The sequence below is a fragment of the Cebus imitator genome, unplaced genomic scaffold, assembly GCF_001604975.1.
Source record: "Cebus imitator isolate Cc_AM_T3 unplaced genomic scaffold, Cebus_imitator-1.0 Scaffold215, whole genome shotgun sequence".
Lineage (NCBI taxonomy): Eukaryota > Metazoa > Chordata > Mammalia > Primates > Cebidae > Cebus > Cebus imitator.
This window is the reverse complement of record NW_016107530.1, coordinates 2,070,896-2,087,040: the sequence shown is the minus strand read 5'-3', so window position 1 is coordinate 2,087,040 and position 16,145 is coordinate 2,070,896. Positions and strand designations below refer to the sequence as shown.

General features: G+C 44.5%; 1 protein-coding gene and 1 pseudogene across 1 annotated transcript in view; both read right to left on the bottom strand.

Annotated features, from left to right (window-relative positions):
- Nucleotides 1–1,998, bottom strand: part of SAR1A (secretion associated Ras related GTPase 1A) — a 25,279-nt gene extending 23,281 nt beyond the window's left edge. Inside the window, 1 exon segment of the mRNA XM_017548881.2 lies at nucleotides 1,869–1,998. The gene's annotated coding sequence lies outside the window, so the exon portion shown is untranslated.
- A 1,423-nt stretch (nucleotides 1,999–3,421) lies between these two features.
- LOC119474153 lies at nucleotides 3,422–13,312 on the bottom strand (annotated as a pseudogene).
- Between the last annotated feature and the right edge of the window lie 2,833 nt (nucleotides 13,313–16,145).

Sequence of the window (16,145 nt, the reverse complement as noted above, 5' to 3'; positions counted from 1 at the left end):
TTAGTAGAGACGGGGTTTCACCGTGTTGACCAGGATGGTCTCGATCTCTTGACCTCGTGATCCACCCACCTCGGCCTCCCAAAGTGCTGGGATTACAGGCTTGAGCCACCGCGCCCGGCGATTTAAACATTTTTTAAGTCTGTAAAGTGTTGACTGCAAACCAGTGTAGTACAAATGTATACAGAAGTGTTGGATTGTAAAGGAGTGATCAGAGGGGAGGCTGACTGATGAAACTCTTCAGGTGAGTTAAAAATAATAATTACTAGACCCTAAGAGTTGGGTTGTACTGCTACCCAAAGTTAAGAAAATGCCCCCCATCCCTCTTTTTTTGAGACAGACCAAGACTCTGTCTCTCCCAGACTGAAGTGCAGTGTTGCCATCATGGGTCACACTGCAGCCTCAACCTCCCAGCCTCAAGAGATCCTCCCATCTCAGCCTCCTCAGTAGCTGAAAATGACCTTGGTGGCTCCTCTCTCCTTAAGAATTTGCATCAACTCATCAGTAGTTTTACAATTTGTACAGTACTTGTACATCTGCCTTCTTCACACCAACACTATCAGGCAGGGATCACTGGCCTCATTTAACAAGATGAAGATGAGGATACTCCTAGTTTTGCTGAGTCGTTTAAGACTGCTCAGCTGAAAAAGTAATAGTGCCAGCGCTTACACCCTCATCTCTAACACCAAAGCCTACGCTCTTCCTGTTAACAGTACATAAAATTCAAACCCAAATCACAAAATTGCTGGAAAAAGAAAAATCCTAAAACTTATTTAACCCACCAACTACACAGGATGATCTTCTGAAGTTCTCTTCCTTATAACTCATCACATCTTTTGAATGGTGGTGTAATAACTAGCATTCTATTTATTTTCTATTCTTGGTCCATTCTACTACCTTATGGGAAGTTAGAGTAATCAAAATTTAAGGTAGTTCTCTAAACTATCAACAAAATACTGCTAATGTACTCAAAATCAAAACTTGCAAAGTCCAGGGCTAAATGATTCAAACAAATGTTAACAGAAAAAGAAAGTGCACCAATCTGATCATTAGCCAATTTAAAAATTTACACATTCCTTGTTATACATGCTCAGGGCAACTTTAAGACGCCATTCCAGGCAGATTTTGGAGAGTAAGTGGCGAGCTTTTAGCTAACTCTGCTTAGCCGCGGGGTAAATGTCAAAGGTCAGCCCCATGGCAAATCTCCCTAAGCCCCTATCGTTACCGAAGCAGATGGAATCAGGATAAAGATGCTCCTGACCCACTGGCTAGAATCGTGAAGAAAACGCTAATCTATGTCAAATGCACATAAGGAAATTTTTCCATGCAGAGACCAGACAGGGGCAAAGGGGAAGGTGGAATGAGAAAACACAGGGTTCGACCCGAGCCATCGGACGACAACCGAGCGCTGACTTGAGGGAAAGCCCTGGACTAACAGCCTGTAGACCAGGTTCGAGCGCTCACGCTAACTGCGGAGGCTTAGCCAGCCTCAGACCCCGAGTCTAGAAAACAGGGATAATCATCAAGGGCTCCCACCCGCCCCACCCAGGGCTGTGAGGCTCTTCCGAGACAGAGGACATGGAGCCGTTTCGCAAACCGGAGAGCACGGTACAGACAAGAAACTGTTATCCGGATCAGCAGTTGTGAGACCCCCGAGCGAGACCCCAGGCCAAAGACGACAGCAAGGGACGGAGCAGATCCGGTCGAGTCGGCCCGTCCCCGCCCAGAATCAGCCCGCGGCCCCAGAGAACCGCCTGCGTGTCACTTCCCCCCCCAACCCCGCCAGGGCCGGCCTCCGCCCCGACCTCCCCGCCTTCCGCCCTAGCCTCTCGGGCCCCAACTCCCCCTCCCCAACGCGCCCCCAGACTCACGGCCTGAGGGGCTCCTTCGGCAAAACGGCGAGTGGCTCGGACCCTCCCTCAGAGCACACTAACCAGCAGCACTCCGGTCCGCCAGCTACTCGCCGGATGTACGTCACACCCCTCCCCGGGACTTCCGGGCGCGTACTTGGCCCCGCCCCCCCGCAGAGTCACGTTTTTCTGCCCGGGTGCCACCCCACCGGCGACTCGGGTCGCAGAATGGCCGGCGTAAGGCATGACGGATCGCGCTCTGGGTCGGGCACTGCCTTGGCCCCGCCTGCTGCCGTCCGACGGACTGACCGTGCGAGACGTGGCAGCGCCGGGCACCCTGGGCTGGGGCTGGGTCCTGGAGTCCCTGAACGTCCTGGGACCCTTGAAATCGCAGTTTCCCATCCCAGACGCGCCGGGAAAGTCAGAAGTGGGAACCAACGATAACATAGGTTCTGGGAAAGATGAGTTGACCTTGGGGCCTTGCACCTGAGGTGGATCCCTCCAAGCTTTTTTCTTTTACTTTCTGTTTGTTTGTTTGTTCGTTTGTTTGAGACGGAGTCTCATTTTGTCGCCCAGGCTGGAGTGCAGCGGCGCGATCTTGGCTCACTGCAACCTCCACTTCCCAGATTTAATCGATTCTCCTGCTTCAGACTCCCCAGTAGCTGGGATTACAGGCACCCGCCACCACGCTCGGCTAATTTTTTGTATTTTTAGTAGCGACGGGGTTTCACCACGCTGGCCAGATGGTCGAACCAGGCTCCTGACCTCCCACCTCGGCCTCCCAAAGTGCTGGGATTACAGGCGTGAGCCACCACGCCAAGCTGCTTTGTCTTAAGTCACTTCCCTTGCCCTGGGGTGGCCTATGTTTTAGAAAAACAGCTAATATTTATTGCGCACTTATGTTCCAGGCAGATTACTGGGTACTTGGCATGCTTCGTCTGATTTCACCCTCATTACAGTCCTGTGAAGCAGATGCAAATTTTATGTATCCTCCTTGACAAATGAGAGAGCAATGTTCAGAACAGCCTACCAGGCCCGAGTTCACACAGCTAAGTGGCAAAGCAATGTGTTCACCCCCAGTCTATTTCGCGTGCATTTTATCATTTAATTCTGAGGACACTCCTACAAGACTGGTATTATTATTACTCCCATCTTACAAATAAAACAGTCTAATAGAAAGGTGAATGATGTCTGTGGATTCATGAACATCTCAGTTCTCCTTAAGTAAAATTTAACATAATCCCAAGAAAAGTACTAATAGGATTGATAGATCTTGTGTGGTTTAGTTTTTTGGTTTTAATTACCCTATTGGTTCCTAAAATTCCTATAGAAAACTAAACAAGACTAGTCCAGAAACAGGCTCTCACAATGAAGAACAAGGAGGTGGGAACTAACCCTGTTAGATGTTAAAACATTATAGAACTTCAGTAATTAAAACTGGTGCGTGCACACACAGACACACACACACAAAACACAACGGAACAGAGCAAAGCACAGAAATAGACTAAAGTACATGCAGAAATTAAAGTAGCACCTGGCACTCCAGCAATACTCAGGGAGCTGAGTGGGCAAGCTCACTGGGGATCTTGGATGTTGAATTTGAATCCTGTCCAGTCACAGAAAGGGGTCAGGCCACTTCTGAGGTTTCTCACCAGGTTTAGCTAAACCAGGGAGGTTGTGTCCATGGGGCCTGGAACCCTTTGTGCATCCTGGAGAAACAGGTTTGCCCCAGTGCAAGCTAACACATGGGATTACTGGCTTTGCTGAGAGCCTGGCTGCACAAGGTGGGGGTGTCTGAACCACAGGATGGCTTGGGAGGCTGGGGAAGGTAGGAGCATGCAAGCAGATTCTCAGAAAAGCTGCAAACTCTGCTTACCAAAAGGCTTGAGCAAGTTAATAAATGCCCCAGACCACAGTGTACCCACTGTAAAATGGGTGAAACAGGCATTGTTGCACACGTAATTTTTCAGTACAGTTTTTAATAAATGGTTCTATTATGTGTTGTTAAATAAATTAATACATAATAAAAGGGGCTGAGACAATTGGGTAGTCAAAAAAACCTACAGGTTGAATCCAAAAAGTTTACTACTCCAAGCAAGTTCCAAGTGATGAAATATGTGTATATTTTGAAATGACACCATAAAGGTACTAGAAAAACAGAAGAAAGCATGAATTCCTTATAATCTTGCAATGAGAAGACGTGGGTATGATTGAAAATCTAGATGCCATAAAAGAAAAGATTGACAAATTTAACTACATAAAAATTAAAAACTTACATAGCATAACAACAATCATGACACCATAAGCAAACTCAAAAGACAAATGACAAGTTGAGAAAAATATTTAATCACATCACAGGTAAGTAAGTAATAAGTATGAAGAAGACAAACAACACAATAGGAAAATAGGCAAAGGTTCAGAACAGATAATTCATAGGAAAGGAAATAAAAATGACATTTTTTTTTTTTTGAGACGGAGTCTCACTCTGTCACCCAGGCTGGAGTGCAGTGGCAATCTCAGCTCCCTGCAACCTCGGCCTCCTGGGTTCAAACAATTCTCCCGCCTCAGCCCCCCACATAGCTGGGATTACAGGCGTGAGTCAACATGCCCAGTTAATCTTTGTATTTTTAGTAGAGATGGGGCCTCACTGTGTTGGCCAGGCTGGTCTCAAACTCCTGACTTCAGGTGATCTGCCCGCCTTGGCCTCCCAAAGTGCTGGTATTACAGGCATAAGCCCAAAAATAACTCAAGCATAATAAAATAGTAATAGAAATATAGATACTATAGAATATATAGGTATAGATATTATAGGATAATATAGAAAATATATAAATCCATTTATATGTCTGTGTATCTCTATGTATTTATATCTATACTGAAATAGAAATAAATAAAAAAAAGATAAATTTAAAACTTTCAGATACCATTTTCACCCATCAGATTGGCAAAAGTTCACCAGTTTATTGGTGGCAAGGCTGTTTCAGATAGAGAAGTCAGGCTGGGCATGGTGGCTCACACCTGTAAATTCCAGCAGTTTGGGAACCTGAGGCAGAAGGCTCGCTTGAGCCCAGGAGGTTGAGGCTGCCGTCAGCCATGATTGCACCGCTGCACTCCAGCCTAGGCAACAGAGCAAGACCCTGCCTCTAAATTAATTAATTAATTAGCTAAATCAAATACAGAAGCCAAGAAGGCCCCATCCAGGAACTATTTGGATAAGAATCTGAAGGACATCACATGGCCATCAGAGTAGAATGTTCCAGGCTGACAGCAGAGGCCCTAAGGCAGGAGTGTGCCTGGCAGTTTCCAGGAACAGCTGGGAGGCCAGCATGACCAGGCAAGGTGAGCAACAGAAGGAGTGGTAGGAGATGGGGTGAGGTGTTTGTGGTCAGAACTGTGGAGGTTCCAGGGCTTTACCTAACTTGCAGGGCAGGTTAACAGGTTAGCCTGACACAGTCTCGGATGCTGGCAGAGTCACAGGACTCCTGGATCAGAGACAAACTATTTTATCATTTCAGGCATAGTGAGCAGCATGAACTTCCACTTGCCCCATCCTCCATCCTCCTTTCTGAGGACAGTGGGGTGACACAGAGCAGTCTGGATGGGTACTGCCCATTCGAGGGTGTGCATCACAGCTGAGGAACTCAGAACTTAGGGACTCAGATCTTCCATAATGGCTGACCTGCCTGAACTCTGACCCAGTGGGAGATGGTATGATACTGGGCAGTATGCCAACTTGTCCCCTGCCCCAGAAGGACACTGTCTTACATGGCTGTTCATCATATAAATGTCCTTGAAAAGACAGTCCAAACAAAGGCAGCCACATCTCTGCTTTAAGGAAGTACACAAATAAAGGAGCTTCATGGAGAATTGTCTCGCTACAGGGGGCAAATCTTGAGAGCCTTGTAGGTGAAGACTTTAGCTTTTATTTTCAGTGACCTGGGGAACCGATGGAGGATTTGAGGAGAGGCACCTTACCTAATTCTTCCCGCCACTTCGTTCTTGCTCCCTTACACATTCTCAGCATTAGGTAGACAGGGTTATTCCCAGGCTGGCCAGCATCTGCTTTCCCCCTTTTCTCTTTGAGTACCTCTTTCTCCCTTCTTTGCAGAGGCTTTTTAGGCTTGGGCTCCGGCGTGGAGGAGCAGTTTTAGTGATAACTTTGCAGCTCTTCTCCGTGGTTTGTCCTTCACGTTGGCTTTAACTCTCTCAGCATCCCCTTCAGCCTTTCTCTTGGGCTTGATGCAGTGGAGGTGAGGAGTAAGCCCTGCCTGCAAGGATGCAGCCAGTGCCAGCTTTGGTTTGTCCAGGGGTTGCTATCACCACTTCTTCATATTACTTTTATTTTTTCCTTTTTTTATCCTGCTTGATAAAAAAAAATCTTTCTTATTTTTCAGAGGCAAGGTCTTACAATGTTACCCGGGCTGGACTCAAACTTCTGGGGCTCAAATGATCCTCTCGCCTGGGCCTCCCAAAATGTTGGGATTACAGGTGTGAACCAGCCCAGCTGGTTCTGATTTTTTTTCCCTCACTCTGTCCCCAGGCTGGAGTTTAGTGGGACGATCATAGCTCACTGCAGCCTTGAACTCTTGGGCTCAAGGGATCCTTCTGCTTCAGCCTTTGAAGTAGCTGGGACTACAGATGTGTGCCAACAGGCCTGGCTAATTTTTTTAAATGTTTTGTGCAGATAAGTTCTCTCTATGTTGCCCAGACTGGTCTCAAGCTCCTGGCCTCAAGTGATCCTCCTACCTTGGTCTCCCAAAGTGCTGGAATTAGTCATGACACTGCTTCCAGTCTTCTGCTCTGCTTTTTAGTGTGTGTTAAATGCATTAGTTTGGTAAGCATAAACCTTTAAAAATATTTAAATGTAAACATTTAAAGTATTCTATGACTTTCATGACCCTCTTTTGGCATATCTTCAATTTGACAAGTACTTGGCATCTTGAGAAATTCTATCCCTTCCTAATGATGGAAAATCTCAACCTGCGAGAGCCAGGATGCCGGCCGTGTGCTGGGTCCCGGGACTGCCTCCACAGCTCTCACGTCAGGCCCAAAGACCAGCAAAGTGGTCCCCAGAAACTGTATTGCTTTTTCACACTCCCCAGAAACAGCACTGTTTTCTAGAATTCTCACCTACCTCCACTAAAGTGGGGCATCCGAATGGAACCTTAAGATGGTTCAGGCCAAAGCTCTCACTGACAGTAAGCTGCCACCCTGGAAAGAAAGGGACTTACCCAAAGCCACATAGCAAGACATTCTAGAGCCAGGTCTCCAATCCAGGTCACTTCATCCAATCCCCAGCTCCCTCCCTTGCCTAGGCCACACTTCCTCTTACTTCACCTAGGTCTGACCTACTTCCCCCATCTCTGGAAAGCCCCCTTGCCTCTAGCCACAGGGCAGCAAGTGGGGGAGGAGCTTCTTCGCTGCTTCTCCTCGGATTATCCTTGTATACGGATCACGGTACCACCTCATAGAGTTCAAGTGTTATGTGAGATCATGTTTGTGAAGTGCTTAGTATGGTGCCTGACACACACAGGAACTCAGGAGCCTCTCTTTCTTTCATGTCAGAAGGGCCTTCCTTCTTATACAATTCATGGGTCTTTTCTCCCTTACAGACCACAGAAAGGTTTTTTAGGAATATTTCCCTCTTTTATTGGTTAAGACCAAGCTGGTGTCTGGGGTTCCAGGGAGTTTAAATATATTTTGACTCTAGTACCCAGATAACTTTTTACTAGCGTCGATGATGAAACAGAGGACCTTCCAAACACCTAAAGCTTCTCTTTGAGAGTTATGTGTTGTTGCGTCCCACAAAAATTCATGTTGAAGTCTTAATCCCTAGCACTCAGAATGTGAGGTGTTTGTGAACGCTCTTTTTTTTTTTTGAGACTGAGTCTTGTTGTCGTCCAGGCTGGAATGTAGTGGTGCAATCTCTGCTCACTGCAACCTCCACCTCCCAGGTTCAAGCAGTTCTTCTGCCTCAGCCTCCTGAGTAGCTAAGATTACAGGTGCCTGCTACCACGTCCAGCTAATTTTTTTGTATTTTTAGTATAAACAGGGTTTCACTATGTTGGCCAGGCTGGTCTTAAACTCCTGACCTCAGGTGATCCTCCTGCCTTAGCCTCCCAAAGTGTTGGGATTACAGGCGTGAGCCACCATGCCCGGCCTGTGACCCTGTTTCAGAAAATGAATTTCTTTTCTTTTTTCTTTTTTATTTTTGAGATGGAGTCTTGCTCTGTTGCCCAGGCTGGAGTGCAGTGGCTCGATCTTGGCTCACTACAACCTCTGCCTCCCAGGTTCAAGCAATTCTCCTGCCTCAGCCTCCTAGGTAGTTGGGATTACAGGTGTGACCCACTACACCCAGCTAATTTTTGTATTTTTAGTAGAGACAGGGTTTCACCATGTTGATCAGGCTGGTCTCAAACTCCTGACCTCATGATCCCCCCACTTCAGACTCCCAAAGTGCTGAGATTACAGGCATGAGCCACCGCACCCAGCCAAATTCTTTTCTATAAGGATGCTGAATGTAGGCCCCCAATCTCTACTACCTTGTAGGGCTTCTGCCGGAAAGTTCACTGTTAGCCTGATGAGGTTCCCTTTGTAGGCGACTTGCCCCTTCTTTCTAGCTGCCTTTAGTATTTTTTCTTTCATGTAGACTCTGGAGATTCTGAGGATTTGGAGAATCTGAGGACTATGTGTTTTGGGGATGGTCGTCTTGCGTAGTATCTCACAAGGATTCTTTACATTACCTAGGTTTGAATGTTGGCTTCTCTGGGGGGTTGGGGAAAATTTTGTAAACCATAGCCTCAAATGTTTTCCTAGTTGCTTCTTTTCTCACCCTCTCTTTCAGGGATGCCAATGAGTCATAGATTTGGTCTCTTTACAAAATCCCATATTTCTCAGAGGTTTTGTTCATTCATTTTTTTCTTTATTTTTGTCTGACTGAGTTAATTCGGAGAACCGGTCTTCAGGCTCTGAGATTCTTCCCTCAGCTTGGTCTATTTTGCTGTTAATACTTGCAATTGTATTATGAAATTCTTTAAAAAAATTTTATTTCCATAGGTTATTGGGGAACAGGTTTTGGGTACATGAGTAAGTTCATAAGTGGTGATTTGGGTAGTATACACTGTGCTCAATTTGTAGCCTTTTATCCCTCGCCCCTTCCCACCCTTTACCCCTTGAGTCCCCAAAGTCTGTTGTGTCATTCTCAAGCTTTTGCATCCTCATAGCTTAGCTCTCACTTATGAGTGAGAATATAAAATGTTTGGTTTGGAAAATGAATTTCTTACCCCAACAAAAATAAATCACTTTAGAAATTACACATTATAATGACTGAGGTGGCCAGTGCAGTGGCTCACGTCTGTAATGCCAGCACTTTGGGAGGCTGAGGCAGGCAGATCACGAGGTCAGGAGTTCGAGACCAGCCTGGCTAACATGGTGAAAGCCCTATCTTTAGTAAAAATACAAAAACTAGCTGGGCGTGGTGGCGCACGCCTGTAGTCCTGGCTACTCAGGAGGCTGAGGCAGGAGAATTGCTTGAACCCGGGACGTGGAGGTTGCAGTGACCTGAGATCATACCACTGCACTCCAGCCTGGGAGACAGAGTGAGACTCCATCTCAGAAAAAGAAAAAGAAAATAAAAAATATAATGACTGAGTCATCGTTTAAAAATAGAAGCACTTAGAAATATGAATGTGACCCTTGTTTGGAAACGGTCATTGCAGATGTAATTTGTTAGGATAAGGTCACAGGGGGCCGGGTGCAGTGGCTCACACCTGTAATCCCAGCACTTTGGGAGGTCGAGGTGGGTGGATTACTTGAGCCCAGGAGTTCAAGACCAGCCTGGCCAACATGGTGAAACCCCATCTCTACTAAAAATGCAAAAATTAGCAGGGCATGGTGGCGGGCACCTGTAATCCCAGTTAGTCAGGAGGCTGAGGCAGGAAAATCACTTGAATCCAGGAGGCAGAGGTTACAGTGAGCCGAGATCACACCACTGCACTCCAGCCTGGGCCTCAGAGCAACACTGTCTCAAAAACAGAACAAAAGATAAGGTCACGCTGGAGTAGGTTGGACCCCTAATGCAGTATGTCTGATGTCCTTATAAAAAAGGGAAATTTAAACAAAGACAGGCACACAGAGAAAGGCCACGTGAAGACTGGAGTTCTGCTGCCACAATCCAGCAACCACCAGAAGGTAGGAGAGGCCTGAAACAGACCCTTTCCCAGTGCCTTCAGAGGGAACATGGCCCCTCAGCACTTTGGTCTCTGACTTCTATCCCTCAGAACTATGAGACAATCAGTTTCTGTTGTTTAATGCATTGTTTGCCACTTTTTATGGCAGCACTAGCAAAGAAATACACGAAACAAATACACAAATACATTTCCTTGCTTTTGCAGAGGAGCGACAGCTTTCTACAGGGGATCTTGCACAGAACTATTGCTAATATTTCCTCCTGCACTATTCCATCCTCTTTCCTTTTCATATGGGTGAGTAATTCCTATCTAGTGGGACAATGTGTGAAGTTTCTCACATTGTATAATCATCATTAGAAAACTGATTTCTTACCCCCACAAAAATCAATTTTAGAAATCACATATTACAATGATTGAGACATCATTTAAAAATAGAAGCACTTACAAAAGGAATAAGAAAAATATTATTAAAATCCAGGCTGGGCATGGTGGCTCACGGCTGCAATCCCAGCACTTTGGGAAGCGGAGGCTGGCAGATCACTTGATGTCAGGAGTTTGGGACCAGCCTGGCCAACATGGTGAAACCCCATCTATACTAAAAATACAAAAATTAGCCGGGTGTGTTGGCAGGCACCTGTAATCCCAGCTACTCAGGAGGTTGAGGCAGGAGAATCGCTTGAACCTGGGAGGTGGAGTTTGCAGTGAGCCAAGATTACACCACTGCAGTCCAGCCTGGGTGGCAGAATGACACTCTATCTCAAAAAAAAAAAATCTGAATGTGGGCTTGGTGTGGTGGCTCACACCTGTAGACCCAGAACTTCGGGAGGCTTAGGTAGGCAGATTGCTTAAGCCTAGGGATTCAAGACCAGCCTGGGCCACATGGTGAAGCCCCGTTTCTATACAAAATAGCTAAGGGTAGTGGCATGTGTCTGTAGTCTCAGCTTCTCAGGAGGCTGAAGCAGGAGAACTGCTCGAGCTGAGGAGGTTGAGGCTACAGCGAGCTGCAATCATGCCACTGTACTCCAACCCAGGTAACAGAGTCTCAAAAAAAAAAAAATTAATATTGGTGACAAGGTGCATAGATCTCTTTTTCCCTGCTTCTCCATGCTAAGCACACTATAAACCCTGGAAATGGCAAGAGAGACAACCAAAGAACTCTGAAAGGTAATAAGAGGGCAAACTTGTTTGGGACCCCAGGACAAGAGGCATGGCACGCAGCAAGGCACATGCATCCTGTCACCCAGCTTCCTGACCCTCAACCTTGCAACAGAAGGCTCATTCCTCCCCTGGATCAAATGAGGTTCGTTCTGGTGAAGCAGACACGACTGGAAAGGGAGATCAACTGGGAGCTCAGCCAAAAACAGGCATCCAGGGGAGGGACTCTTCTCCCTGCAAGTCCTGAGACGCCTTTTCCATCAAGAGCTACCGAGGCAGGTAGGTGGGAAGGCTGAGCCTGAAGAAAAGACCAAGCTGCAGCAAGTGGCCTAAAGCTTCAGGAAGCTTCTTCATTCCTGCGGACCAAGACTCACTCCCCTACTCAGACACTAGGGCAGCAGGAGTGGGGAACCAGTTGAGGGATGCCAACTTCCATCACTAAGAGACAAAAATGAGCCCCTTCAAGGAGCACCAGCAGGAACAAACAGGAGCCCCAGCAGCACTGGATAAACCAAGCAGACCAAGATAGCACTGCAAAGCTGCTGAAAACTAAACCACCACTGGAACCACAGACCACAACTGTAGACCATCCTAGGTGCAAAAGCTAAACAGGTGCTGGCTGCTAAAGCAAAAGGTTTAAATAGGACCTATGGTTTCTCAACCTAATTGATAAAATGCCTCCAATATCATTGACAACCACCCATCATACTAAGAACCAAGAAAATCACAATTCCTATGAGAAAGGGCAATCAACAGAGGCCAACACCGAGGTGAATCCTGATATGGATTTTAAAGCAACTGTCTTAAAACTGCACTGACTGTCAATTAGAAATTCGGTAGAAACAAATTAAGAAACAAAATCCTCAAAAATGGAAATTATAAAAAGGAACCAAATGAAAACCACAGAATTTAATAGACAATTGGTTATAGAAAGTAAAAAATAAATAAATAAAAGAAAATCAGATAACTGAAAAATATAATGGAAATTTTAAAAACTCACTGCATGGGCTCAATAGTGGAGGTGACAGAGGATAGAATCAATGAACATAAAGACAGAACAGAACTCAGCCAGGCAAAAAAGAAAAAGAACAGAAGTTCCTGACCTGAGGGACAACAACAAAAGATCTAACATTTATATCAGAGTCCCAGAAACAGAAGAGAAAGTAGGACAAGAGTATTTGAAGCCGGGCCCAGTGGCTCACGCCTTTAATCCCAGCACTTCGGGAGGCCTACTCAGGCAGATCGCTTGAGGTCAAGAGATGGAACCAGCCTGGCCAACATGGTGAAACCCCGTTTCTACTAAAGATACAAAAATGAGCCAGACATGTTGGCACATGTCTGTAATTTCAGCTACTTGGGAGGCTGAGGTAGGAGTATCGCTTGAGCCCGAAGGACCAGGCTGCAGTGAGCCAAGATAGCGTCATCATACTCCAGCTTGGACAACAGAACGAGACTCTCTCAAAAAAAAAACAAACAAAAAAGTATTTGAAGAAGTGGCTAAAAAGCCCCCAAATCTGGCAAAAGACACAAACCTACAGATCCAAGATGATAGGCAAATCTCACAGGATAAAGTGCTAACATATCCATAATTACCTAAAATGTAAATAATGCCAATATACCAATCCAAAGACAGATTGGCAGCATGGATTTTCCTTTTCTGATTTAGTTGTTTCATTTTTCCAAACATACAGGTGATTGGACCTGTCCATGCATCTTCACCAGCAGCTGGAGCATCTGTACCCTTGGTATTTCTGGTGTAAACTCCTGAGCTCTGTGCTTTGAAGCCAGTTTGATAAGTCCTTTACTAAAAAGCCCCTGGCCAAGGAACCTTGAATCTTCAGTCTCTCAGAGACCACAGCTGGGGTCATAAGCTTATAGTTGGGATCTTCCTTATAGATTGTCATAGATAGCTTTGTCAAACAAAACTAGGTTACTGAGCTTGTCCCAAACTTTGACTTTGGACTACTTTTAGCCCCGCCCCCAGATCTGTTCACTGCGTCTTTGTCTTTCTTGGTTGACTTTCTGGCATCTTTCTTCTTCTTGTCGTCCTTGGGAGGCATTGCAAAGCTTAGAGAGTAGCAGCAACCACTGCAGCTTTGCTAAGATATTGGACTGAAAGGAACCACTGCTCAGGAAAGGGCTCCCCCGCTGTGAGTACTTCTGGGGCAAAGGAGTCAGTGTGGATTTTAAAACGAAAAACAAACAACAGCTTTTATGCTGCTTACAAGAAACCCACTTCAAATTCAATATAAATAGGTTGAAAGTAAAAGAAAAGAAAAAATATACCATGCCAACATTATTTTTTTCAAAAAGCAGGAGTAGCTATATTAATACCTGATAAAGTAGACTCCAGAGCAAAGAAAATTACTAGTGACAAAGTGGGACACTATGTAATGACAGAAAGTTCAATCCACCAGAAGATATAGGATCCCAAAATGTACTAACCAAACAACAGAGCCTCAAAATACATTAAACAAAAACTGATAGAGCTAAAAGTTCAAACATCTTTACAGTTAAAATTGGGGACTTCAACACCTCCATTTCAGTAACTGATAGGACTACTAAAGAGAAAATCAGCAAGGGTGTAGAAGATCTGAACAACACATAAACTAACAGTATCTCACTGACAGAACACTCCACCCAACAATAACACAATACATGCACTCATGAGTATTCTGGACAGACCATCAAACAACCTAAATAAAAGAATCAAAATGATAATGTGTTCTCTGACCATAATGGAGCCAACCTAGAACTTAGTAACAGAAACACATTAGGAGATGTCTAAACACATGACTAAAATTGATCTACAAATTTAATGCAATGCATACTAAAATCCCTGTAAGATTTTTTTTGCAGGCATAGACAACAGACATAGCCAAAACTTATTCTAAAATATATATGATGAGGTACAGGCCCTAGTTAAACAATCTTGAAAAAAAGAATAAAGTGGGAAGAATCTATTTGATTTTAAGGCTTACCATGTAACTGTAGTCATCAAGAGGGCATGTATCGGCAGAGGGTCAGACATACAGATCAATGGAATGAGACAGAGGACCCAGAAATAGGTCCATACAAATATGCTCAACAGATATTTGACAAGCATCATGCGAACCAATTCAATGGAAGAATAAGCTTTCAAAAAAATGGCATTGGAGCAACTGGACTTCCATAGGAAAAGATGAACCTGGACCCAAACCATAAACCTTATATAAAAATAAATTTGGCCAGGTGTGGTGGCTCACACCTGTAATCCCAGCACTTTGGGAGGCCGAGACAGGTGGATCACCTGAGGTTGGGAGTTTGAGACCAAACTGAACAACATGGTAATCCCAGCCACTTGGGAGGCTGAGGAAGGAGAATCACTTGAACCTGAGAAACGGAGGTTGTGGTGAGCCAAGATCGTGCCATTGTACTCCAGCCCGGGCAACAAGAGGTAAACTCCATCTCAAACATAAAAAAAAGAAAAACTCAAAATGAATCACAGGCTTAAATATAAAACTTTAAGCTATAAAACTTTTAAAGAAAAACACAGGAGAAAATCTTCGTGATCTAGGGGTAGGCAGAGTTCTAACTCGATATCAAAAGCATGATCCATAAAAGGAAAATGTAGTAAGTTGGTCTTTTTAAAAATTAAAAGATTTTGCTCTATGAAAGAACATGTGAAAAATAAAAGAACAAGTTACAGACTAAGAAAAAATATTTGCAAACCACATATCTGAGCTCTGCAGGACTCCAAAACATAACAGTTAAAAATGTAACTATACAATTTTAAAATGAGTATGACATGAACAGACATTTCACCAAACAGGATATACAGCTGGCAAACAAGCACATGAAAAGATGTTTAACATTATTAGCTGTTAGAGAAATGCAAATTAAAACTACAATGACATATTACTACACATCCAACAGAATGGCTAAAATAAAATATAGTAGGCCAGGCAGGGCAGCTCACGCTTGCAATTCCAGCAGCAATTTGGAAGGCTGAGGCAGACAGGTCACTTGTGCCCAGGAGTTCAAGATCAGCCTAGGTAACATGGTGAAACCACATCTCTACAAAATTTAGCTGGGCATTATGGTGCACACCTGTAGTCCCAGCTACTTGGGAAACTGAGGCAGGAGGATTGCTTGAGCCTGGGAGGTGGAGGTTGCAGTGAGCCAAGATCATGCCATTGTATTCCAGCCTGCTGACAGTGAGACCCTGTCTCAAAAAAAAAAAAAAAAAAAGACAAACCAAATGCTGGCAAGGGTGTGAAAAAAACTGAATCACTCTGACATTGCTGTTGGGAAGGTAAAATGGGACCACAACTCTAAAAGTTTGGTACCTTCTGATAAAACATGCATCTATCATGTGACTCAGAAATTATACTGCTAGAGATCTGAAAGAAATGTTCTATGCTGACATGAAACATGTACAAAAATGTTCATTGTGGCTTTATTTCTAATAGCCAAACAGTGGATCGATATAGCCCAGATGTCCTTCAGCAGGTAACACAAATACATATCATGGAAAATACTCAGCGATAAAAAGGAATGAATAAAAAGAATGAAATACTGACATGCGGCAATTTGAAGGAATACCAGGGAATTATACTGAGTGAAAAGCCAATCCCAAAAGGTTACATACTGTATGATTCTATTTATATAATATTCTTGAAATGACAAAATCATAGATAAATGGAGGACAGATTAGTGGTTGCCAGGGGTTAAGGACGGTGGTGTGGGAAGACAGGAGTGAGGTGGGTGTGTTTATGAAAGGGGAACAAGAGAGATCTTGTGGTGTTGAAACTGTTCAGTATCTTATAGGATACATAAGCTTACATAGGTGATTAAGCTATAGACTTGTATAGAATATATCACATAAATATTCATTAATACAAGTAAAACTAGGAAGTCTGAATGATTGGTGGATTATATCAATGTCCTAGTTGTTACATTATAGTTTTACAAA